This window comes from Mustela erminea, chromosome 18, assembly GCF_009829155.1.
Source record: "Mustela erminea isolate mMusErm1 chromosome 18, mMusErm1.Pri, whole genome shotgun sequence".
NCBI classification, from domain to species: Eukaryota; Metazoa; Chordata; class Mammalia; order Carnivora; family Mustelidae; genus Mustela; species Mustela erminea.
The window spans coordinates 17618024-17642110 of NC_045631.1; the positions used below are offsets into that span (position 1 = coordinate 17618024).

Below are 24087 nucleotides of genomic sequence, written 5' to 3' on the forward strand. Positions count from 1 at the left end.
GTGAGTCTGGTGACAAAGAGCATGGGAAGGAGGCTGCATCCCACATGCAACCAGCAGCGGAAGAAGTCCGCAGGGAGCTGAAGCCCAGTGGCCTCCTCCTCCCTCTTTCTCAGAACTCACTCAACAACCAACTCTGTCACCAAACTTCCTTGCAGAAAGCCACACCTTGGGATCGGCCTCAATCAACAACAACAACAAATTATTAAGATTCTAAATGATGCCCACCAACATAAACACAAAATAAACACAAAAATGTTAGTATTTTCTTCTTGCCCTTTCAAAATCGCTGAAATGCAAAATATTTCTTTCCTTCCTCTGCCCATAGTTCATTGGCGCTCTAGTTCCCTGTGGCCTTGGAGAATCTCGTTCCTCAATGCTTGCAACCTTGGAACCTGGTATCATTTGTAACACTAATTAAAGAGGTTCGTTGATTCTGCTATACAACTTCCTGCCCTAATGACTCAACAGGCCAGGAGATGAGCAGTTTGTTGGGAGTACAAAGGAACATATGGCTGCCAAGTTCTTTCTGGCCGACACCACAGACGGAGGGAAAGGCTGTTCTGTTTCCCCATGCTGTAGCTCTCACAAGCTGACAGGGGGATTTCCTAAAGCCCCATCTGGTGCAAAAAACCTCTAGCTGGGCAGAGTGGTTTGGAATAGTAAGAGGGTGGCTAGTAATAACAGACCAGGGCCAAATGCTATAGAGGGAGAAGGATTAAAGAAGCTGGGAGTTTGCCCATGAGACAGGATGAGGAGCCAGAATCGGACTGGAATCTTGAGAGATCATGTCCTGGTCCCAGAGGCAATGGCTCCAGGGTCCTGGGGGATGAGGGGGTAGAGCTGGGGCTTCTGCGGCTTGTGTCACTGAGGTTCCTCTGCTGATATAATCAGGAAAGAGTTCAAGTTGGCCCACGTTCTTTGGGAGAGTGTATTTTTAAAAAAAAAAATTTTTTTTTTTAAAGATTTTATTTTATTTGACAGACAGAGATTACAAGTAGGCAGAGAGGCAGGCAGAGAGAGAGAGAGAGAGGAGGAAGCAGGCTCCCTGCTGAGCAGAGAGCCCGATGCGGGACTCGATCCCAGGATCCTGAGATCATGACCTGAGCCGAAGGCAGCGGCTTAACCCACTGAGCCACCCAGGCGCCCCGGGAGCAGTGTATTTTTACTCGAATGCTGGGATCCCCAATCTGCCACCTCCTTTGAGAGACGTGTCACCACACCAGTTCAACCCAGAATGTTGAATTCATACCACAGAGAAATAAATCCTGAGTGTCTGCACACCAGATTTTTATAGGACCCAGAAGGTTGCAAGGAAACACAAAAGGAAGAAAGGAACTCTCAAAATAAGGACCATGTGGACGGAAGAGTGCCATGCCATGGCTTGTAGATGTGGAGATTCTGCTGAGGAAGTTGCTTGTCGGGGCAGGACTCTATCTCTCCAGTCCTTGCCCTTAGTTGGAAGGTGGCAGACACCATCAATTCACCTCAACTAATCCAACCAAGGGACTTTGCAAAAAGTAAGTTAGCAGGGTTTGTTTCATTTTGTTGAAAGAAAGAAAAAAAAATCCATGCTAAGAAGCCTTTTCTCATCTGAAAACAGAATAAGCCCTCGTCCCTGACGACCACCGTGATGGTGTTAGCGCAAGGTCCCGGACACGACAAAAGGGCTCCCCTCAGGGGCACCTGGGTGGCTCAGTGGGTTAAAGCCTCTGCCTTCAGCTCAGGTCACGATCCCAGAGTCCTGGGATCGAGCCCCGCATCGGGCTCTCTGCTCAGCAGGGAGCCTGCCTCCCCCCGCTCTCTGCCTGCCTCCCTGCCTACTTGTGATCTCTGTCTGTCAAATAAATAAATAAAAATATTAAAAAAAAAAAGGGGCTCCCCTCAAGCCTCCTCCATTCTGGGGATGCTGACAAGCCATGATCTTGGAGCTCCAGACTCTGATTTTCTACTCTCACTCAGCACTAGAATGACACATCCAACATGAACACTGCACATGACAGAGCCCCCCCGAAGCATGTACAACAGTGGAAAGTTCTGATGAGAAAGAGGCAGATATTGCACACCGTGGAATCAAGGGCGTTTTGGGCTGTGAAGTGACTTGCCAAGTCAACAGCAAGAGGGGATTCCATCCTTCCAGAAGGCCTATTCCCGTCACCTTCACAGGGCTCCAAATCAAAAGACGGGCTCATGTGTCCTTCACTAGACACATCCCTCCCAGGTAATAAAATCTCCTGTTACTTTTGCATATAGTCGGAGCTCCATAAATGATTATGGTGACGACGGTGACATTCAGGTCAAGAAAGAGGCAGCTTCTCAGCTTCTCGCATGTGACTCTACAGATGCGGCATGAACAACAAGCCGAGCTGGTGTCTGCTTTTTCCCCGTGCACCGTAGTTTCCTAAACAGCTACTAAATAAGTTGCTTTCCAAAAACAAATCAGGCCGGTAGGCTGGAAACTTCCCGCAGCTTCTAGTCAGTTGGGACGGCGACGGCGTCACCCCTCCTAACCCCAGTGCTATGACACACAGGCCGGCAGCGCAGGCTGAGCGTTTCCACGTCCACTCCTGAGATGAAAACAGGGGCAGGAAGTGTGGTTTGTGCGAATTACAGAAATGTTTAGCATTTCAGCACTGTTTGTACCTGATCCATGGCGGGGCCACTGGCACTCAGTAGAGCACTCCTTTCCATTTCCCAGCTGATTATTATTTCATTGGGGGTTTTTTTGCTGTGCAAACCACCCCCACACACACACACTGGCTACAGGAAAGCTCTGTTTCTTGGCAGAACTTTCCAAGTGCCCAGTTAAACTCCTTGTTACCACTTTCCTGCCTCAGGAAGGCCAGCAGTGCCTGGGCCAAACGACAAGAGGAGGGAAGGAAACATTTACAATGATGTGAGAAATTTCCCAGTCTGGTGGGGGCGGCGGGGGAGATCAAAGAGGACAGTCATTGGGGCCTATTCCGCGCAGAGCCTGGCACAGGAAGGTGCTCCGTAAATTGGACTGGACTGGGCCATGACAGGAATGCCATTATGTCACCGGGAACTTGGCAGGCTCTGCTGCAGCTCTTAGGAGCGGCAGGAGTTACCCTGCCATGGACCAGCTGTGTCCTGAGTGAAAGGAGTCGTGTCCTGTCTTCAGAAGCTGTGATCACCATGCCCCCCAAGGCCTTTATATAGAAATGGATTGCGGCTTGCACGGGTCCCCTCTGCCAGTTCTTGAAATGAAAGGGTCCACAGTGAAAGGAGGAACAGCAGGGAGAAAGAAAGAGGGAGGTAAATTGTTTGGAAAGTAGAAGACTGGGTAGAAAAGATGAAATTCAAGACAGATGTATGAGAGCCGCAAACAAATGTCCTTGAATTTATGCATCCAAGTGATTCTTGTAGAATAAGGAAAACAAAACAAAACAAAACAGAGCTCTACATCCAATATAGAAAGAAATATGGGAGTAAATACAGAACAAAGTATTACATTCCCCAATTCTTACAAAGAAATATTGGCGATCCACATCTCTCTGCTAAAACAGAGCTGTTATGAAACAGGGTAAGTGAAAGGGCTGAGATGAAATCGTTAATTAAGCAGAGGGTCTTTGCAGTCTCTGTCACTCTCAACAGGATGTCAGCCACCAACAATTTATGTCCAATTACTGAAAGCTGATTTCTTATCTCCAAAGGTAACTGCTGCTGCTTGCTTAACATCAGCAGAATTTTTAAAAACATAGTAGTTATTTGCCAGGTTAATGTCTGGCCATTAGGAGGAAAAAGGGGGGGAAAAAAAAAAACCAAGCAGGAAATATAGATGGGCGTTTCCACAGAAACACAAAAGTCCAAGATATTGGCCGGAAAGACATTTTTACAATGAAGTATTAGTGTGTGTTGTTTTACTTCTAAACAGCTAACTCAAAGGGGCCATGGCACAATTGGTTCCAAATGCTTCATACTGAGAAGAAACACAGGCAGCTGGCCTCGCTGGTTAACGACTCAGTTTGAGGCTTCAGATGGTAAAGAGAAAGAAGAAAACAGCAAGAATGTCCCTGGTCGCTAGGAGGGCCAGAGAACTGGGGTGAAGCAGCGTCTGAGGACAGGACATGGCCAGAGGTGCGGGGGGGGGGGGCAGGGGGCGAGGGATTTTTCTAGAGACATCAAGCGTCACACTTTAAGACACCGCTCAGAGTAACCTCAGATCTATACCATGCATGTGCCTAGTCGCTTACTCATCAATAGACATTTACTGAGCATCGAAAACCTACCAAGTATTTGTGCCAGATGGTGTGGGGATCTTCAAGAGAGGAAAGGAGTCTGCTGTGTACCTGAACCTGCTTGCCATCTGGACACTCCACCTGGGATGCTGGTCCTTGACCCACACACCCCCAAGCCCCACAGTGGGACATGTGAGCTCCATGGGCAACAATCTCGGGCCACAGGGGACTGCAGCAGGTGTGTACAACTGATCTGAGGCCAGTCATACCCTCTCCTGCTAATTTAGAAATTGGGTACTAAGACAAGTCACGGGGTGCCTGGGTGGCTTAGTCGGTTGGGTATTTGCCTTCAGCTTGGGTCGTGGTCCCAGAGTCCTGGGATCAAGCCCCGAGTAGGGCTCCCTGCTTGGTGGGGAGCCTGCTTCTCCCTCTTCCTCTACTGCTCCCCCTGCTTGTGCTCTCTCTCTCTCTGTCAAATAAACAAATAAAATCTTTAAAAAGAAATAAAAGACAGATTCAGTACGGTCAGAACTTCCCAACCAATATGTAACACCTAGGTTAGAGGAAGGCGCCATATTGATCCTCTCAGCCCTCAGGGCTGCTAGAGCTCCTCTGCCCTCACTGCCCACCCCCACCCACCATTAGTCCCTGCCCTCTGGTGGCAAGCTGCCTTGTCCCTTGATCCCAGAAGACAAACAAAGATTGTTTTCTAAATGCGGTAGGGATGTGGAAAAGGTGGACCAGCGCTGATTAGACATACAGTGGTGGAGGTGAAGCGGAGGCAGGAGTAGACTTGCTAGATCAACGACAAGCAGAGAAAAATGAAGGTGACCGAGAAGGAGCAGGCACAAAAACAGACGGCAGAGAACAGAGAAGGAAATGAGAAACTGCAGCCCCCAAGGAGGAGGGCGAGAGAGGCCCGCTTTCTGACTCCCATTCTGGTCCTCTGCCTCCCAGCTGAACTCGATTTCCTGAATCTGGATGCCCGTGTGATTAACAACTGTATTCTGAGAGCCTAACCCAATCCACTCATGCCAGCTTGAGTGCATTTCTGTTCCTTGTAAACAACCCCTAACTAAGCCAGATGCATGCATACGTGTGCACGGGGGCCCGTGTGCACCATGACATCCTCACCGCTTAAAACACCAGCGAGAGAAAAGCAAAATAGCGTTGTATCCTGAACCCTTTCTAATCCCTTTCTCATCTGTCCTTCCTCTGTCGCCCCCATGGCATTCCAGGACCCTGGGGAGGACACTCCTCCGTGTGCTATGGATGCAGGGACGGAAGCAAGACGACTCGCCCAAGGTAACAGAGCCCACCAATGCCTGCCAGCAGCCTGGAAGATACAGCACTTCTTAAATAGAAGCCATTTAAAAATACTACATGCAGACATGAGAAAAATCAGCCCGCTTCTCCGACTTGTGGGTCAAAGGGAAGGCGACCGTGAACAAACTGTGACAAACTTGCAGAGAGAAGCGTCCCTCTTTGAGGTCCCCCCGTGGAGGGGTGGCTCTCCCTCCAGAAAGGCTGTGCATTCTCTTTGGCTCCAGAAGACGCTGCCCTAAGCTGAGTCAGGAGGGAGGAAAGCCTGAGGTTTCTACAGACAAGAAGAATGGCCACTTACAAAAACCCCAGTGTCCTTTCCAGCACATTCCCAAGGTACCACAGCATTCATGACATCCAGAAGCAGACGCTGCCTGTCGCCACCGACATCAGTTTCCAAGACAGGCGCTGTGCTTTGCGGACGCTCCCTGGCTAGGTGCGCCAGCTGATTCTAGATTCTAGAAGCCACTGGTGCCACAGAACTGAAAGGGGCTGGGAGTGTACAGTTTCTGAGGTTGCCACCAGACTGCCTTTCTGCTCCAGAATAGAAACGTCCTAGTGAATCAGACCTCGACTATGCCACTAATCACAAAGGCTTTAGGAACTCAGGCTGCTGAACAGAAACCACACACAAAGTGATTCTCCAGAAGCAGCTCGAACTTTCTGGGACACGCTGACCATTTTCAGGAGCTCAATAATCTTGTCAGCCTTTACCAGAACTGAACTCTTCAATGTCTACAAGCTTCAAACTGGCCTCCAGACCCCCCGAGGGCCCCTGAGCTCGGCTGTAGGTAACTTAACAATTAAGACCCCAAGCTCTCCAGGCTGAAATGAAAAAGGTCGGGACCGAGGGTGGGGTCAGCCCTGCCCGCTCCTCTGAGAGCAGCTCCAGGCCACAGAAAGAAAGGGGAAATGCCCAAAGAAGCAGGCAGAGGAAGGAGGGGAGGGGAGGGGTGGGGTCTCAGAAACGTTTGTGGTCGCTGTGTGCCCTAGTCACGGCGAGGAGCAGGCTGAGAGAGCAGAGTGGTGACGTGGACCAGGTTGTCCAAGTCCCTTTACTTCCCTGAGAAAGCGATCTCTGCAGTAAACTGGGGGAAATGGCCATTCTTGCCTAGGAGGGTTGCAAAGAGGATAGAAAGACACAGAAAATCCAGTGGCTCCTTCCGGTGTGCAGATTTCCCACACGCCGTTGTTCATATCTATCACTGTCACAAACTTGACACTGACAGTCTGTACTCCCTAACTCTTATTTACTGGATTTAAACACTCTTTTTTAGAAAACAAAATTTATTCTGAAAGGAAATTTTATACTGCTATTGTAAATGGGAAACCAGTACCACTAAACAGAAGATAAGTTTATTTTCAAAATAAAAAGAACAAAAACCAAAGAATTATTAAGCTTCATCCAGCCCCTGGTGCCTGCAGAAGACTCTGAGGTCTGCTTTCTCTATTGGCAAGGAGGTTAGCAAGCGTTCCAGGGGTTTAAAGGAGGAATGTATTCAGTACTCTCTCCTGATATAAGCACAGACTTGAAACGGCGGATGGAAAAAGCATAATGTAGATTGATCAGTGACTCCAATCCCAGTAATAGTCCTGTCACTTTAAATTCCTTGGGTCCTGTGCCAATGGAGGCAGTGATGAGAAAAGGGGGCAAGAATCTAGTGGGGCCCAGCTCAATTTTACATGCTGACCGTGGCCCCACTGCTTCCAGAAAGCTCTATAGAGGGGCACCTGGGTGGCTCGGTCATCTGCCTTCAGCTCAGGTCATGATCCCAGGTCCTGATCATGATCCCAAGATCGAGTTCCGCATCAGACTCCTTGGTCAGTGGGGAGCCCCCTCCCTCCGCTTCTGCCTGCCGCTCCCCCTGCTTGTGTGTGCTGTCAAATAAATAAACAAAATCTTAAAGAAAGAGAGAGAGAGAGAGAGAGAGAGAGAAAGAAAGAAAGGAAGGAAGGAAGAAAGGAAGGAAGAAAAGGAAAAGAAAGAGAAAGTCCTCTACCAAGGAGGAAACAGCAGTGGGTTGCCATCAAGGAAACAAAAAACGTACCATGACCAGGAAGCTGGCAAGGTCCCCTGAGCAGTTGGGTTACATTTATGCTAAATCTAACTGTATCCACCTTGACAAAGGAGGCCTGGAGTCCTCTCCAGCGAAAAATGGCACATTGAAAACAAAGAGCTTCTCCAACCACGTTTAAGGCAGCATTTCCCCCCAGGAAGACCTGCATCAGAATCCCTTGGGGGGCTAGAGATTGCTGGGCCCCACTTCTGATTCTCTGAGGGTGAGATGCAAAAAGACAGATTTTAAGAAGCTGCCTGGCAATTCTTACACCAGGCAGTAAAGTTTGGGTCCTAGCTGCTCTTTCCTACATAAGTCCCTGTGACTAGGTTTGTTTTCTTTTTTTTTTTTTCTTCCCTCCCTGGGTTACTTCTTACCCATTCTGCAGACCTCAGACCAAATGTCATTTCCTCAGGAGAGCCATCTCTGCCCACTGCGCCCTCCGAGTCTTAGCCCGGGTCCATCATTGTACGTCCAGGTCCTGACGTTCCTCCTTCCTAGCCCTGCTTGTGATTTTCACGATACATGTGACCCGTCTTCCTCAATGGCCCTGCCAAGCTCTGGGAGGACAGAGCTGAGAGGCCCCATCTTGGGCACAGGGCCTGGCGCCAGGTCCGCCCATAATCCAAATCTCTGCTGAGTAAGCGAATGAGTCTGGATCACTATCTCTAATTCTCATTTCTCACCATACCTTGCTGGTCTCCATCCCAGTTTTTCCACACCTTGAAAGTCCATGCCCTACTGGGTACTGGGAAAGGGGAACCCTATTGTTGAGAGGGTTTTGTTTTTGTTTTTGTTTTTGTTTTAGTTGAGTTTTTTTTTTTTAAGATTTTATTTATTTGACAGAGAGAAACACAGCAAGAGAGAGAACACAAGCAGGGAGAGTGGGAGAAGGAGAAGTGGGCTTCCCCCTAACCAAGGAACCTGACGTGGGGCTTGATCCCAGGATCCTGGGATCATGACCTGAGCCTAAAGCAGAAGCTTAACAACGGAGCCACCCAGGTGCCCCAGTTGAGTGGATTTTTAAATGATTCCATCTGCTCACCTGAGGGGAGTTTTAAAAGTTTAGAGTTCTTTATACACAAAGAGAGGATTAAAAGCCTTCACAGTCCCCCCTGCTCGTTTCAGCCCTTGAATCTCCTGGGACCCCTTTTACCCCAAGGAGACCCAGCAGACTTATGCCCAGGGCTACAAGCAGAGGGAAGGGAGGGCTTTCCATCCGGTCCAAAAGAGCTTTCCTATGGCTAGCAAGAACTTGACTGCTGCCCTAGGATCGGTTTATCCCATAGATTCTCTTCGTGAGTAAGTCTGTTCAAAAGTTTTGTTTGAATTAGTCCAGCGCTCTCTGCAAATGGGCCCCAGAAGGAGGCAATCCCCCGATCCTTCAACGAGTATAGACACGGCCCCATCTGATCCATACCACCAGCTCTGGCAGGCCCAACACCCGCAAATGTTTAGCTCTGCCATGGGATATGTAGAATAAATTAAGTTTAAGGGGAAAAAAATCATAAAACAAGCCTCTAAGTCAGAAGACTCTGTGTACCTTGGCACAGGGAACGTATGTGCTACAACAAATCAAATCCAGTGTGCCAGAGAACTGCATCGAAACCAACAGAGAATGATCCCTGTCATGTGAGACAGGGAAGTCGACAGCAGTCCCCGAGGGGAGACGGAGATAAGAGGGTCTAATCTGGCCCCCGCATCTGCCAAAATTCTTTTCAATAATGGCTGAAGAAAGAAATGGCCTAAAACCCTATGTAAGAGGAGATGGACACTCCAAAGTCAAGGCTTTTGCAAACACAGAAGGAACAGGAAATCCCCTCAGGTTGGCTTTCTCACGACGGCCCTCGCTTCTAGCATTCTGACTGGAAGCGCTGGGCGAGGGGAGAATCTTACCTCATGGGAGGGCATGCTTTCCGCTGGGGACCTTCCAGATGTAAACACAGGGCTTCATCTTGTTTGCTAAGTACTTGCCTTTCACTAGAAACCCCCCAGTTTCCATGGTAGAGCCTGGCCTGCCCCTGGACGGCTAAATTCACTCTAGCTGGCCTGCCTGCAAGCAGCCCCATCATCCACAATAAACGGGGGTTTATTGGTGACACTTACCCATCCCCAGCCAAAGAGGTGACGGCAGGTACCGATGAGATACTTGCTTAATGAGCCAGGGTTTCTCAGGCCAACGTTTTATCGGGATTTTACCTCATACCCCAGTCACTTTTCCCAACTTGGGGACAGATCCATCAGAAATCTCAGATTACCCGTGGCTCTGAAGGAGCCCTTCTTCTTCGGATAGGAGCAGGTCATAGGCCAAGGGCATGGACACAACCCTGGGCTACTGAGGCTCATCTAGATCCTGTACTGTGACCATTTATGAGTCACAATCAGAAATGTTCTCCTAAGGGAGTGGTTTCAAACAGATCAGAAGAGATTTCCATTCTAGCCTTTCTTCTTTGTAAATTGTTTCTAATGATGCCACTTTCGGATGAGCTGGGCACAGACCTCTTCTAGAACAAAATATACAGATAGGCCTTCTTTACCACCTATGGTGCAAGTTTATGGCCTCAAATGGAGAGCTGATTATGCTAATTAACTGTTGCCAGAAGGGCTTAACACCAACTATTCTAAAGCCAAAGTTAGGGACGCCTGGGTGGCTCAGGTGTTAAGCAGCTGCCTTCAGCTCAGGGCATGATCCCAGGGTCCTAGGATGGAGCCCCGAGTGGGGGCCTTTCTGTTCAGCGGGCTCTGCTTCTTCCTCTCCCACTCCTCCTGCTTGTGTTCTCTCTCTCAAATAAGTAAAACATTAAAAAAATAAATAAATAAAGCCAAAGTTACTGTTTTTGGCTAGAGGTTTTCCAGCTTTTGGTTGATCTGTAAATGAAGCAGCAGCTCCCCCTACCCCCCACCCCCACCAGCTGCTTCCTTCTGTTGCCACCACACAGAGGTCACCAGGAACCAGGACCACAGCTAGGGAGTCTGACAGGGCTTTGCTAGGGCTTTCTTTCTTGACGAGGGTGACATGAGCTGTTAGGACATGCATAACCTTACGTCTCTATGTAGCAGGTGTACAGTCACCGTGATACACATTTTTAGCCTCGCTGCTAATTCTTCTTTGTTCTCTCCTCCCTTATTTTTATTTTAATTCTTATGTATCTCGTCCCTTGTTTAGCTTATTGTGTCTCACCTTTATTTTTATCCTGTCACATCTTCTGGCTTTTTTGAACATGGATTGCAATAGGTATGCCTGTGATCTGTTTCTAGAGGAAACACCAGTGCCTTGATCTGAAATAAGGGCGTTTTTAGACCCATGTCCACAACTATGAAACCCCTAGTTTTCAAGGACAGTCTAAAAACTTGAGCATAAAAGCAATCTGTGTCGGTGGTTACCACCATCCCAAACACCAGCAGGGGAGTCAAAAATCTGTCACTGGACAAGGTTTCCCTAAGCAGAATTCCTTATCTATACCCAATGGAGGTCAACTTTCGGTAGCACAAATATTCCCTGCTCAGTAACACTGAATCAAAACAGGATCAAATATTATTCCATTTTCGATTTTCTTCTGGTCCTTAGGGGAAAAGTCTTAGTTTGATGCTAATAAATGATGAACATTTCTCCAACACCTGCTCATCTCCCTTTTCAACAGTGAAACAAATCAAAACTTTAAAAGTGAGTTGTTTAAAGAAAAATAGTAAGTAAATGGTAATATAGCTGGTATTCTATGTAACAAAACCACAAAGGTGCTAGAAGGACTGAGATGTGGAAAATATCAGGGAAAACCTCACATCTCCCTCTTTAACCCATCGCTAGCCAGGAGCAGGCAGCGGTCAATTTTCAGAGTTTATTTCCTCCCTTCCGAGCGCCCTGCCATGGTCAAAGCAGGCTTTACCCGCCAAGGAAGAACGACGAAATGATTTAAGACTGGAAGGATCCGGTTCAGAGGACATCCCATCTCCCACTGTCCGGGAGTTTCTTTACCAAGAACATTCACCACTCAAGAAAAAGACCAAGTCATTCCAGGAAATGCTTTTAGATCCAACTTCCTGTTCAGCTCGAGTTTTACAGCTAACGCTGCTCAATCTGACCCCAAAACCGTGTTTAATGGAATCTATTAGACATGTTTATCCACATTTACCAATAGCAGAAAGTTGTCACTTGGAAGTGAGACCAGGAGGCACTCCCTAAACTCACCAAAGGAGTTAAGACCAGAAATACTGGAAGAGATCCCTACTGAGGTCATTTGCAGTTTAGGGGAATTTTTGGTTTGGGTTTTCTCTTCGTTTTAATTGCTTATAAAAGCTCCTTAATGTCAAGGAAAGAACAACAACAAACGTGAAAAATTAACTTCCCCGAGATGTTTATTCTAAAGAAAGCTGTGTTCCCTGCAGCTCTGCTGGGGGAGGGGATTAAAGCTAGATACTAGGGTATGAAAAGGAAAGGGAAACTCCAATCACTCCAGTACAAAACAGCTGCATTAAAAGGCCCGCCAGAGAAGCAACTTCTCCGCTTTGTCAAAATCTGTTTCCCAGATCCCAGATCTGCTCCGGGGGTACCAGCATCAGCTCTATTCCTGTCAAAGGCCGTTACACCGACCGTCGAAACCAGACTCGAACATCTTCATTCTCTCTGGAAGGCCTGCACCTCAGGTCCTCCTAGTGACCCATTAACCATCCTCCCAGAGTGCAGCGCCTTTCACACAGAGGACTAAAGCGACAGACACAACTAAGCAAATTGACAGAGCAGGGGTGGGGGTGGGGGATAAGGAACAATGCATTTCACTGTCCCAAATCTGCTTCCTATGGTCAGGACCAACCCTGAGAACCAGCACCTCAGACCATTCCTGGTGAAGAACAGGTCCTAGGACAGATAGGTATTCGTTGGTTTTGCAATAAGCCGGACAGAAAAGATAAATCAGGAGCTAATGAAAATGGTTACTTCCGGGGTAGCTGGGTAGCTCAGTCAGTTAGGCATCTGGTTGTGATTCCAGCTCAGGTCACGATCTCAGGGTTGTGGGATTGATCCCCGCATCTGGCTCCAGGCTCAGCAAGGAGTCTGCTTAAGAGTCTCTCTCTCCCTTTACCCCTCCCGACTCTCTCTCTCTCTCTCAAATAAATAAAATCTTTTTTAAAAGGATATTTGGGATAAGAAGAATGCAAATATGCAATGAGAAAGTAAGGACGTGCCCTCTGATGCCAGTTCTGAATCGAACAGACTGTACTGAGCTCGAGATTTTAAAAAACATTTGGGTTTCTTTGTTACGTCTACTGGAAGTGTCTGGAAGCAGTGACACCCCTAGCAGCAGGCACACCTGATATCTACACCTTGGTTTCTATTTTTTTTTTTTAAGTTTTATTTATTTATTTGACAGACACAGATCACAAGTAGGCAGAGAGGCAGGCAGAGAGAGAGAGGAAAGCAGGTTCCCTGCTGAGCAGAGAGCCCGATATGGGGCTCGATCCCAGGACCCCGAGATCATGACCCGAGCCAAAGGCAGAGGCTTTAACCCACTGAGCCACCCAGGCGCCCCCACACCTTGGTTTCTAAACACCATTTCTCTACCAGAAGGAAGCAGGGTTTCTTAGAACAGCTGATTCTAATAAGATGGGGTCAAGGAAAGCAGAAGTTGAGCATGAACAGCTAGCTGCCTGTGTGCCAGAACAGCAAGGATATACTTAAAGAATGTTGGGGACAGGGTCGCCTGGATGGCTCAGTCATTAAGCATCCGCCTTCACCTCAGGTCATGATCCCGGGGTCCTGGGATCGAGCCCTGCATCAGGCTCCCTGCTCGGCAGAAATTCTGCTTCTCCCTCTCCCATGCCCCCTGCTTGTATTCCCTCTGTTGCTGTTTCTCTGTGTCAAATAAATAAAATCTTTAAAAAAATAAAGAAAGAAAGAATGTTGGGGACTTATTAAAAGGACGCAAGAGATACCCTGAAAAGGTTCCCATTCATATGGCTTGGGGTTGTGAGAGCACTAAAAAGAATAATAAAATTAATAGATTCATTGAACTCTTTAAAAATCCATGAGTCTGAAGTGATAATAATAGAATGTAAAGATCAGCATTCTGCACTGACCCATGTAAAAATGTATTTAGGCAAGGGGTCGTCAGTGTATCAATGAATGCTAAGCCACTGGGTGGGGCGGACAGGCTCTCTCTCCTCTGCTGTCCTGCCCACTGCTCCCCTGCGGTGTATTCAAGAAACCTCTACCTTAAAAAAATAAATAAATAAAGCCACTGCGTGACAAGTTCCTGGGGACAGACTGTTCCTATGGTCCTAGAACATTAGAGCCTTTATTGCTCATTAATTAGGAAGGAGAAAATGCCTTTACAAGAAACAGATCTGGAGGACTTTTAAACCAAGTGGTTGGGCTCAGCCTTGCCAATTGCTACAGACCGAATGTTTGTGTCTCTTAAAGTTCGTCTGTTGAAATCCTAACCCCCAACACGATGGTATTAGGAAGTGGGGACTTTGTGGGGTGACTCGGTCACGAGGGTGGAGGCTTCATGAATGGGATTGATGCCCTTATAAAAGAGGCCCCAGGGAGTTCATCTGCCTCTTCTGGCCACGTGAGGACGAAGCCAAAATAAGGTTATCTATGAGCCAGGACATGAGTCTCACCAATACCAGACCTGCCAGGGCTTTGATCTAGGACTACTTAGCTTCCAGAAATGGGAGGAGAAAAGGTCTGTTACTTAAGTCATCCAGTCTATAGTATTTTGTTATAGTGGCCCCAATGGACTACGATACCAGCAATAGGACAAAATCATGACATGCCTCCTGATAAATTACGATCCGAAGTATATGCCTCAGCTGTCCAGTGTTGCCAAAAATGTTTGACCTGAATCTTATCATGGGACACAAATTCAGACTGGCAACTTCTAGAAGATAAATGACCTACGTCCTTCAGGTATCACTATTCCATTTCTTAGATACGAGAATGATACTGCTGTTGCAAAGAGAATGTCCCGTTTTCCCAAGATACATAATGAAATGTTTAGGAATGAACTACCATGACGTACACAATCTACTTTCAAATACTTCAGGGGAGCAAAAAAATACCCACCACTCATACATTTGTACAGATTTATATCAGGTTCTTAAGGAAGCTCTGTGGCCAATGTGGGGCTTGAACTCATCATCTTGAGATAAGAGTCCTATGCTCCACCGACTGAGCCAGTTAGGCGCCCTGTGGGTGTATGCCACAAGTTCCTCAAAATCAGCTCCCCAGGCCAGCAGCAACAGCAGCAGCACCTGGGAACTTTTTTTTTTTTTTTTTAAGATTTTATTTATTTGACAGAGAGACAGTGAGAGAGGGAACACAAGCAGGGGAAGCTGGAGAGGGAGAAACAGGCTTCCAGCCAAGCAGGGAGACCGATGAGGGGCTTGATCCCAGGATCCTGGGATCATGACCTGAGCCAAAGGCAGATGTTTAACGACTGAGCCACCCAGGCAGCCCAGCACCTGGTAACTTATTGCAGGAAAATGTTTACCATTGGTAAATTTACGTGTGGGGTGCAAGATGGACATTTATCACACTAATCTTTAACATTTCTGTAGGTTTGAAATTTCCCAAAGTGAAAGGCTGGGAGTATAGAGAGGGAAATGCATTTCCTTCTAGGGGAATCTAAAGATGGGTCTTCCTCAAACTGCTGGTTCTTGAATGTCCATGTGCTCTGTTCCACGTATAATGTGCTACTGAGACATCAGTCCCGTGGGGGTAGGGGTCAGGCAGAGGGGCTGACTCTCTAAACGAAAGAAAACAGAAGAACAAATGGGGTTCCGCCACATGAACTGCCACCTTTGGTGTATGGGCCACTTTTCTCTAATAAACTTCAGTTCGACCAAGATGTACGAAGCTTCGGAAGAACTCATCTTGCATTTCTGCCCTATCTAGACAATTCTCTGGTCCGGCACCACCGAATTTTTTTCCCCCAGACTTCTACCCGGAGAGAATTTCCAAGCTAATTGCAACGGAAACCATAATTACCCCATCCCTCACTCTGAGGTTCTTCTAATTAAAGGGCCTCCTTAAGGAATGTATTTGGCATTAAAGGAGCAAAGAGGATGATGCAGTTAAGTAAACTGTTATGAATTCTCCTAAAAACACAGATGACCCAGGAGCTGTTCAGCCTGTCCGCTGCCCAGGGAAGGGCCAGATAGCCTGGAGCCTTCTCACTTTGTTAAGTGATGCTGAAAGGTAAAGGAACTAAAAATTGAAGGGCAGATTGAAGTTTATCTCCTGGTTAAGCCCTTCCCAGAGGCCAGGCTTCTAAGTCTCAGAACTGGAACAGTACCCGGGTTTACAGAAAATCACGGCATGGGACTAAACAGATCATCTTGCCCGCACTGAGTGGACAAGAAAACCGAGGCACCCAGAGGTCATCTGTCTTGACAAATGTCACTCGTGCTCCTTGCCAGTGTGGCCTTACCGTTTGTAATGCGTGTGCTTATAGCCTCTGTATTAGGGATCAACAATATTTTCTGGGAGGAGGAAACTGCCAGCATTTGGGGGCTGGCAGTAAGCAGCAGGAGTGAGATTTTCCTGTAAAGCAGCTCCCTCTCTGTCCCCAGCATGAAGGGCTTGGGCAATGTCATCAAAGTTAACAACGTACCTATCTTTTGTCCCAGCAATTCCAATGCTACAAAGTTATCCCACAGATATGCATGCATGAGTGTGTAAGAATACTAATCATAGCATTATCTGAAACAGCAAAAGTCTGGGGGAGGGCTATAATGCCCATGTACAGGGGACAGGGTGCATAAATCATGCTATTCCCATTCAGTGGAATATAACGCTGGCATTTCACAGATTGAGTCAGGTCGGCAAGTGCTGATAGGGAAGGACTGTCAAGATACACAATTACAGGGGCGCCTGGGTGGCTCAGTGGGTTAAGCCCTCTGCCTTCGGCTAGGGTCATGATCTCAGGGTTCTGGGATCCAGTCCCACATTGGGCTCTCTGATCAGCAGGGGGCCTGCTTCCCCCTCTCTCTCTGCCTGCCTCTCTGCCTACTTGTGATCTCTCTGTCTAATAAATAAATAAAATTTAGAAAAAAAGATACACAATTACAATTTTTTAAAAAGATTTTATTTATTTATTTGACAGAAAGAGAGATCACAAGTAGGCAGAGAGGCAGGGAGAGAGAGCGGGGGAAGCAGGCTCCCTGCTGAGCAGAGAGCCCGTTGCGGGGCTCGATCCCAGGACCCTGAGATCATGACCCGAACTGAAGGCAGAGGCCCAACCCACTGAGCCACCCAGGCGCCCCCATAATTACAATTTTTTAATCAAGTTTTTTTTCCTTGGGTAAATGAGACAGATTACCCATACATATACGTGTATTTATGAACATGTGGAGAAAGATATGTGCATGTATTCATACTCCAGCAGGGTATAGTTACTGAGTGATGCTCGTGTTTTACCCTCCAGTACAGCCTGCGTTTTCCAACCATGTGCCCGTAGCTCTGCTTTTGTACGTGAAGAAAAAAAGGGGGAAGTCCTCTTCTTTGTGGAAAAGTTCTGGCAGCCTTGGAGGCTGCTCAGTCTCGGCCCAGATCGAATGAAGACTTTTTAACTGAATTAGCAATTACACTGCTGGATGTGAGCTAATCTAGTTTGCTATCTCCAAATACATACTCTTAGCGAAACAAATGATTGGAACATGGGTCAGGGCAAGGCCAGCACTCAAATACTGCTTTGCTGCAAACCCTTAGCTGGTGCCAGCCTTAGCCTGGAGTCGGAACATTCGAGTGGAAACATTTTACAGGAAAGAAAACCGATGCCAGCTCAGTCAGCAAGTTCTCTGGCTTCTCCAGGGAATTCTTTCCAGTCCTTCAAGTTATATTCAGGGAAGGGCTTGCACAGCTATGGAAGTAGAGTCTCCCTGTGTTGAAGGCCAAGTCCCACAAAACTACGGAGCTGCAAAACACCAAGGACATTTTTTTTTTCTCAAAGCTTGGAGAGTAGCAGTTTGGCCTTCTGGATAATCCCAAACTTGTGATTAATAAGAGAAAAACAGAGAGCCTAATTTCAAGATTCAAAAGTTTAAACAAACTTTTGTTTATGAGCAATCAGCTAGCTTCCGAAGGATACGCTGGATATGGCAAAGTGTAAGGGAAGGTCCTGGATGGGGACTCCACCTTGTCAGTAGAGACCCTCAGAGTTACAGGAACGTGACCTAGTTGGAAGGGCTCAGGGGTAGGGGGATGTGACTCAGGTTGTGGGTAGGGTATGTGGGGCTTCCTATGTATCCTCTCCTAGCTGGACCCTGCAAGAGCTCCAGGGGTCTGCCTGCATCCACTTCTGGGGTCACTTCTCTCCATCTCCTACCCACCAGGCCGTCTGCAGGCTTAACGTAAAACACCTGTTTAAAGCCATTTCACGTTTCTTGCAAGACTATTTGAGGTAAGCTTTTAAAAAACTACAGAAAAACACAAAAATGACCTTGTAAAAAATAAAGGAACAATGGCCAGTAACCTCCTGAAAAATACAACGAAAATGCAGGATTTGGGGCACCTGTGTGGCTCACTCAGCGAAGCGTCTGACTTTTGCTCAGGTCATGATCTCGGGGTCCTGGATGGAGTCCTGCATCAGGCTCCCAGCTCAGCGGGTAATCTCCTTGTCCCCCTCTTTCTCCCTCTGCCCTCCCCTCCCCTGCCCATGCCCTCTTTCTCTCTCTTGCTCTTAAATATTTTTTTTAAGTGTGGGATCTGTACTACTGGTTATTAGAAGTTTTCATAAAGTCTCCATACATACAGTGTTTTGGTACATTATAGGAAGCCAATGCAATAAAACAGAAAATCCGTAAATGCATCCAAGTGTATATTTTTTACAAAGCCATTTCATGTTCGAAACCCTTCTGACTCCTTCAAAATGAAGTCTCATGTACTTCCCAAATCAGATTTTTTGCTCCTATCACTCTTTCCAACTGCCAACCTTATCCTTTAACATTCATAATTGTCTGTCCTCAGAGACACCCGCTCCCCCCCCACCCCGCCAACCCTGTCCTCTGCATATGTTCTTCCCTCTACCTGGATGGCCCCACTCTGTCCTGTTTCTCTGAGACTTACTCTTTCTCCAAGACTTGATGAGATTTCTGGGAAATCCCCCGATTTCGTCGCTTTTAACTCTCATCCAGCCAGCAGAGTGACAGCGCTGGGTATGCAGCGTGCCCAATGCCATCCCAACACACACATCACAATTCTCTCCTGCTCCCCCTGACCCCCTGACACTGAGAGCAGAAAACATGCCCCTCCACCATGGGGGCACCAGGCTCGCCACCCAGTACGTGTGTGTAGGAGTAAATGAGAAGAAGGGAAATGTCCAGAAAGGACAAAGAGGAAAAGAGGCTTCTGAGGCTTTCGTCTCAGAAATCACTGCACAGGACCCTGGGTGGCTCAGATGATTAAGCGTCTGTCTTCTGCTCCGTTCATGATCCCAGGGGATCGAACCCCACATCAGGCTCGCTGCTCAGTGCAGAACCTGTTTATCCCTCTCCTTCTGTCATTCCCTCTGGTCGTGCTCTCTGGCTCTCCCAATCAAATAAATACATAAAACAAAGAAAATCTTTAAAAAAAAAAAAACAAAAAAAACCCAATCACTGCACAAGTGACAGGTGCAGAGCACATAGAAGCCCACATCCAGAAGGGAGGCAACAGCTGTGCGTACGGCGCCCTACCCCGGCCACAGGCCTTTATCCAGTGTGGCCGTCTCACAGATGAACCTCAAGACCTGGCGAACCCCATCTGCCAAACAGTTCCTTTCCTCGCATCTTTTTCTACTTCATTATTTGTTAACTTCCCGACACAAATCTGTTTCTCATCAAAGGGTAGGCAGTCGTTACTCACACCAGGTTCCATCAAAGGCCAGACCGCCTCGAGGAGGCCATCCCAGAACAGACACAGCAGCCGCTCCTGCAGCTCCTGACGCTGACCCAGGGGCGTCCCAGCTTCTGACTCACCAGGCACCTGCTCGCGCTCTCGGATCGGGAAGCTCTGGGCAGACAGCTTCAACGTCCAGGGGGCTGCCTGACACATCTCTGCGCTGATCCAGCAAGGGCTTCAAACCTTCACAGATTACAAAGTGGAGGGAGGTCTCTAAAGCCCTCGAAACGGCCCTGAGCTGCAAATGCAACCATCTTCCCGAGGCATTTTGGCAGAAGTTTCTGTCCCTGCTCACTTTCACATACTTAATACTGAGCGTTATGTCTGCAGCATCTAAACTGGATACTGTAGAAAGATCCCGTAAGAATAATCGGTGTAGATGGGATTCAATAGAAACAATGAGCTCCCTAGCTCTACCCACTAAAACAACACTCCTCATTACAAATACTCAGTTCTGTAAGTTAACCGGAGAAACGAGTACAAGGGAAAGGAGAAAGTGCTAAACAGGTAAATCTTGACTTCATTTCTTATTCCCTCTGCTCTTTTGTATTCCATAAACAATCAAGGGCTAAGTCCCACCAACTCTCCCTCCCAATGTCACTGGGAACAAGTCCCTCACTTTTTCTTTGCTCTCGGTCAACAGAATGGTACTGGGGGCGGGGTTGTGTCTGGGTGGCTCAGTGGGTTAAAGCTTCTGCCTTCGGCTTGGGTCATGATCCCAGGCTTCTGGGATCAAGCCCCACATCGGGCTCTCTGCTCAGCAGGGAGACTGCTTCATCCTCTCTCTCTGCCTGCCTCTCTGCCTACTTGTGCTCTCTGTCAAATAAATAAATAAAATCTAAAAAAAAAAAAAAAAAAAAGAATGGTTCTGGGATTGAGTGCTTGCTCCAAACAAGGGGTTCTCAACCAGGGGTGATTTTGTTTCCCAGGGGACACCTGCCAATGTCTGGAGACAATTTTGGTTGCCACACCTGGGGAGAGCAGGTGTTATTGGCATGTCCTGGGTAAAAGGCAGGGATAATGTTAAATATTCCACAATCCACAGGCTAGCACACCGCCCCACCCCCAGCAAAAGCTGATCTGGCTCAAAGGGTCAAAAATGCCAAGGTTGAGAAGCCTTGCTCCAAGCCTCTGCTGCCATCCTTTTGGTTTCCATTCAGTCCTGAATCACTTCCTAATTCTAATTCCCCAACACAAGGAATGGAGGTAACAGATTAGAGAAACTGAGGGGAAGTTAATTTAGCGAGGCACAGGTTCTGCCAAGTCTTAGTAATAAGGAAAGCACCTTGAATTTATTGTGTGATACAGAAGACTCACAGGCAAGCTTTAAGGGTTCATTTTTATAACCTGATATGAATTAGGAGGTGTAAAGGAACATCATGGAATAGGAAGGGCCAGGTTGGATGAGGAATCCTATCCTCTTTCCTTCTACGCAAATACTCTGGAATTACCCACACGTCCAGAACTTTGACATATGTTTTGATTTTAAACAAGGTGATCTTTAACTGCTGTAATTCTGAAGGCATAGTCACAACTGCCATTAACCAAAGAGTATACAATTCTCAGGAATCCAGGAGCTCCAGTATTAAGACTGGGCCAGTACAATCACCTCCATGATGAGACAGACAAGGAATCAATTATTAGTATCACCTAAAGGAAAGTTTGTAAACCATTTCTTTTTCAAATATAAACCACAGCACATGCATGTTTCTCACAAGCTTCCTTGAGTGGAAAAAATTGCAATCTAGTACCTAACCAGGACTTACATGTTTTATCCATTCCCAATCTAGCTATGCTGCATTACGGATGAACACCCAAGAGTTTTTCTCAAGCTCGTAAAATGCTTTCATTAACAAGTCACAGAGGGGCGCCTGGGTGGCTCAGTCGTTAAGTGTCTGCCTTTGGCTCAGGTCATGATCCAGAGTCCTGGGATCAAGCCCCGCATCAGGCTACCTGCTCTGCAGCAAGTCTGCTTCTCCCTCTCCCACTCCCCCTGCTTGGGTTCCCTCTCTCACTGTGTCTCTCTCTGTCAAATAAATAAATAAAATCTTAAAAAAAAAAAAAAAAAAGGATAAGTCACAGAGCATCTCTGGTGCTATTTGCTTTATTTCCTGGGAAACTGGAGGGTGGGATACGGGGAAGGAATTGTCAAAATCTGGACATGGCCACAGAAGAATACTATACATGTAATTTTATACGCCATGTGTGCTGTGGGGGAAAAAAAAAGGAGTAAAAAGTTGAGGACTGTGGGTCTAACACAGAACAAAGAAGGCCTGAAGTAATACCAGCTGTATATGGAGACACCCAGGACAAAAAGGTGAGCTCCAGGATCAAGTCTAAGCCTTGCAGCTAAGCTGCTGTACACTCCAGGCTTGGACACTGAACCACACCATCAGAAGACAGACAGCCACACAGAGTGTGCAAGCACCTGTGATAATCTGAATGGCATGCCCAGATATGGATTAAACCTTATTCTGGATGGGTCTGCACCTAATCAATAAATGATCTCTTTATGATCAATTTATGATCAATAAATTGATCATAAATCATAAATCAATAAATCAACAAATTGATCATAAATCATAAATCAATAAATTGATTGAATAAAGCAGATTTCCCCACCCCAGTGTAAGCTCTGTCCAAGTCAGTGGAAAGCCTGCAAAGAACAAAAGGCTGAGTAAGGGGGAATTCAACTGCCTACTGTCTTTGAGCTGGGACACTGGTGTCTTCTGCTTTTGGTCTTCTACTAGAACTTACACCACCAGCACTCCTGGTTCTCCAGCCTGCCGACTGCCGACCTTGGAATTTCTTGGCCTCTAAAACTCCATGAGTCAATTCCTTATAATAAATCTCTTCATTTATAAACACACACACACCTCTATTGGCTCTGTTTCTCTGGAGAACCCAGGCTAATACTGAGCCCGAATCAATGACTTGTAGGTCACTGAGAGAGACTATCGCCTTTGAAATTATGCACTGGGGAACGTCAGACTCTTACTGGAAACTTTTAGCTTCTGCTTACCTGAGACCTCCATAGCCCCTGTGGTAGAAGGACTGGGGGAAGTGAAGTTCTAGAAGCTTTGTTCATAATAATAGTGGTAACAGGGGCACCTGGGTGGCTCAGGTCATTATCTCAGGGTCCTGGGATCAAGTCCCGCATCCTGCTCTCTGCTCAGCAGGGAGCCTGCTTCCTCCTCTCTCTGCCTGCCTCTCTGCCTACTTGTGATCTGTGTCAAATAAATAAAATCTAAAATAATAATAATAGTGGTAACAACCAGTGAGTTTGTAGGAGATTTCCTCCCTCCACAAAGAAAATAAAAAACCCAAATTTTCTCACAGTTGGTCAAGGAAAAAATGTTTAAGCCCTCATTTAAGTCATTTCCCTGGAAAATCAGGGCAGTTCATTTACTACACAGGACAACAGAAAAGGGAAGGTGGGAAAAGGAAACAGACCAGAGTCTAGTAAGAATGAACACTTCTCGGCTTTTCATTCTCCAACACACACTCCTAAAATAGAATCATTGTCTTCTCCTGCCTGAGTTCTCCGCTCAAGCACCATCCTTTTGCCACCAAGGCAACTGTCATTACTGCAGAGGCCTACCTGAGAAAACCAGAGTCTGCTCTAGATGAATAAACAAATTAGCTGGAACAAAAGACAAAAAAGACAAGAGAAAAGAATAATTTTGAAGGAACACATCAACACTACAATTAACATAAAGGCAACTTATTATTAAAAATAAGAATAATTCTAGCTATCATTGGTTGACTGCTTACTTCGTGTCAAGCATCACATGCTTAGAACAGTGCCGAGAGCTGAGAGTGCCACATTAAGTATGAGCTATTTTGATTATTTAATCTTGTTGTAAGTTAGAGCAAATGGAGAAAGAAGAGATGTCTGAGCTGCTTTTTGAAGAATGATGTAGATTTTATCAGGCAGGTTATGAATAGGTTGGGAGAAGGCAGCCAAGACAGAGTGAGAGAAAGGATGAACCCAGGACACTTGGGGAACTGGAAGTTTTTGGAATACTGTGGAATATAAAGCCTTGGAGGGTGTTCAGAAGGGTAGGGGAGCAGTGATGGTGACGGCTGGTGCCATGGGGGCTGAGAAGTAGGACTCTCGTTCATGTCATCATGGAAACAAACTGTTGGAAATGAGGCCAGAAGAAAAAACCCCTGCTACACTTTGGGGCCATAGTCTGGAGGAGGAAACAGACAAGAAATTGTCCTTTACTTAAAGGAGAGTTAATGGACGACACGAGAGAGATCTGCAGAGCCAAGAAGTAACCGCAGAGTGGAGGACCGGTGTGTTAGAGTCCTCCACAGCTGAAGGGACAATGCATACAGTTTATTTCTGAGCCCCTCGACACCAGATAGAGAAGAAGGGAGGGGCAGCCTTGGTAGAGGAATCAGCAGGCACAAAGGCTCAAGGTTGATGCAGCCGGTGGCGGTCTGAGGATCTCTGGGGCAGATTGACATGGCAGAGTGCAGAGCACTGGTGAGTGTGCACGCGGGCGCACAAGAGGACCCGGGAAGCTGGGTGGGGCTCGGCAGTGAGAGGCCTTGAGGTCCACACCAAGGAGTTTTGGATTCAATCTGCCTGCAAAGAAGGTGTGTTTGTATGAACAACTGGTGTTGT

General features: G+C 47.0%; 1 protein-coding gene across 1 annotated transcript in view; it reads right to left on the reverse strand.

Moving 5' to 3' along the window:
• Positions 1–24087, reverse strand: part of NXN (nucleoredoxin) — a 151753-nt gene that overhangs the window by 38478 nt on the left and 89188 nt on the right. The gene's annotated exons all lie outside the window — the stretch shown is intronic.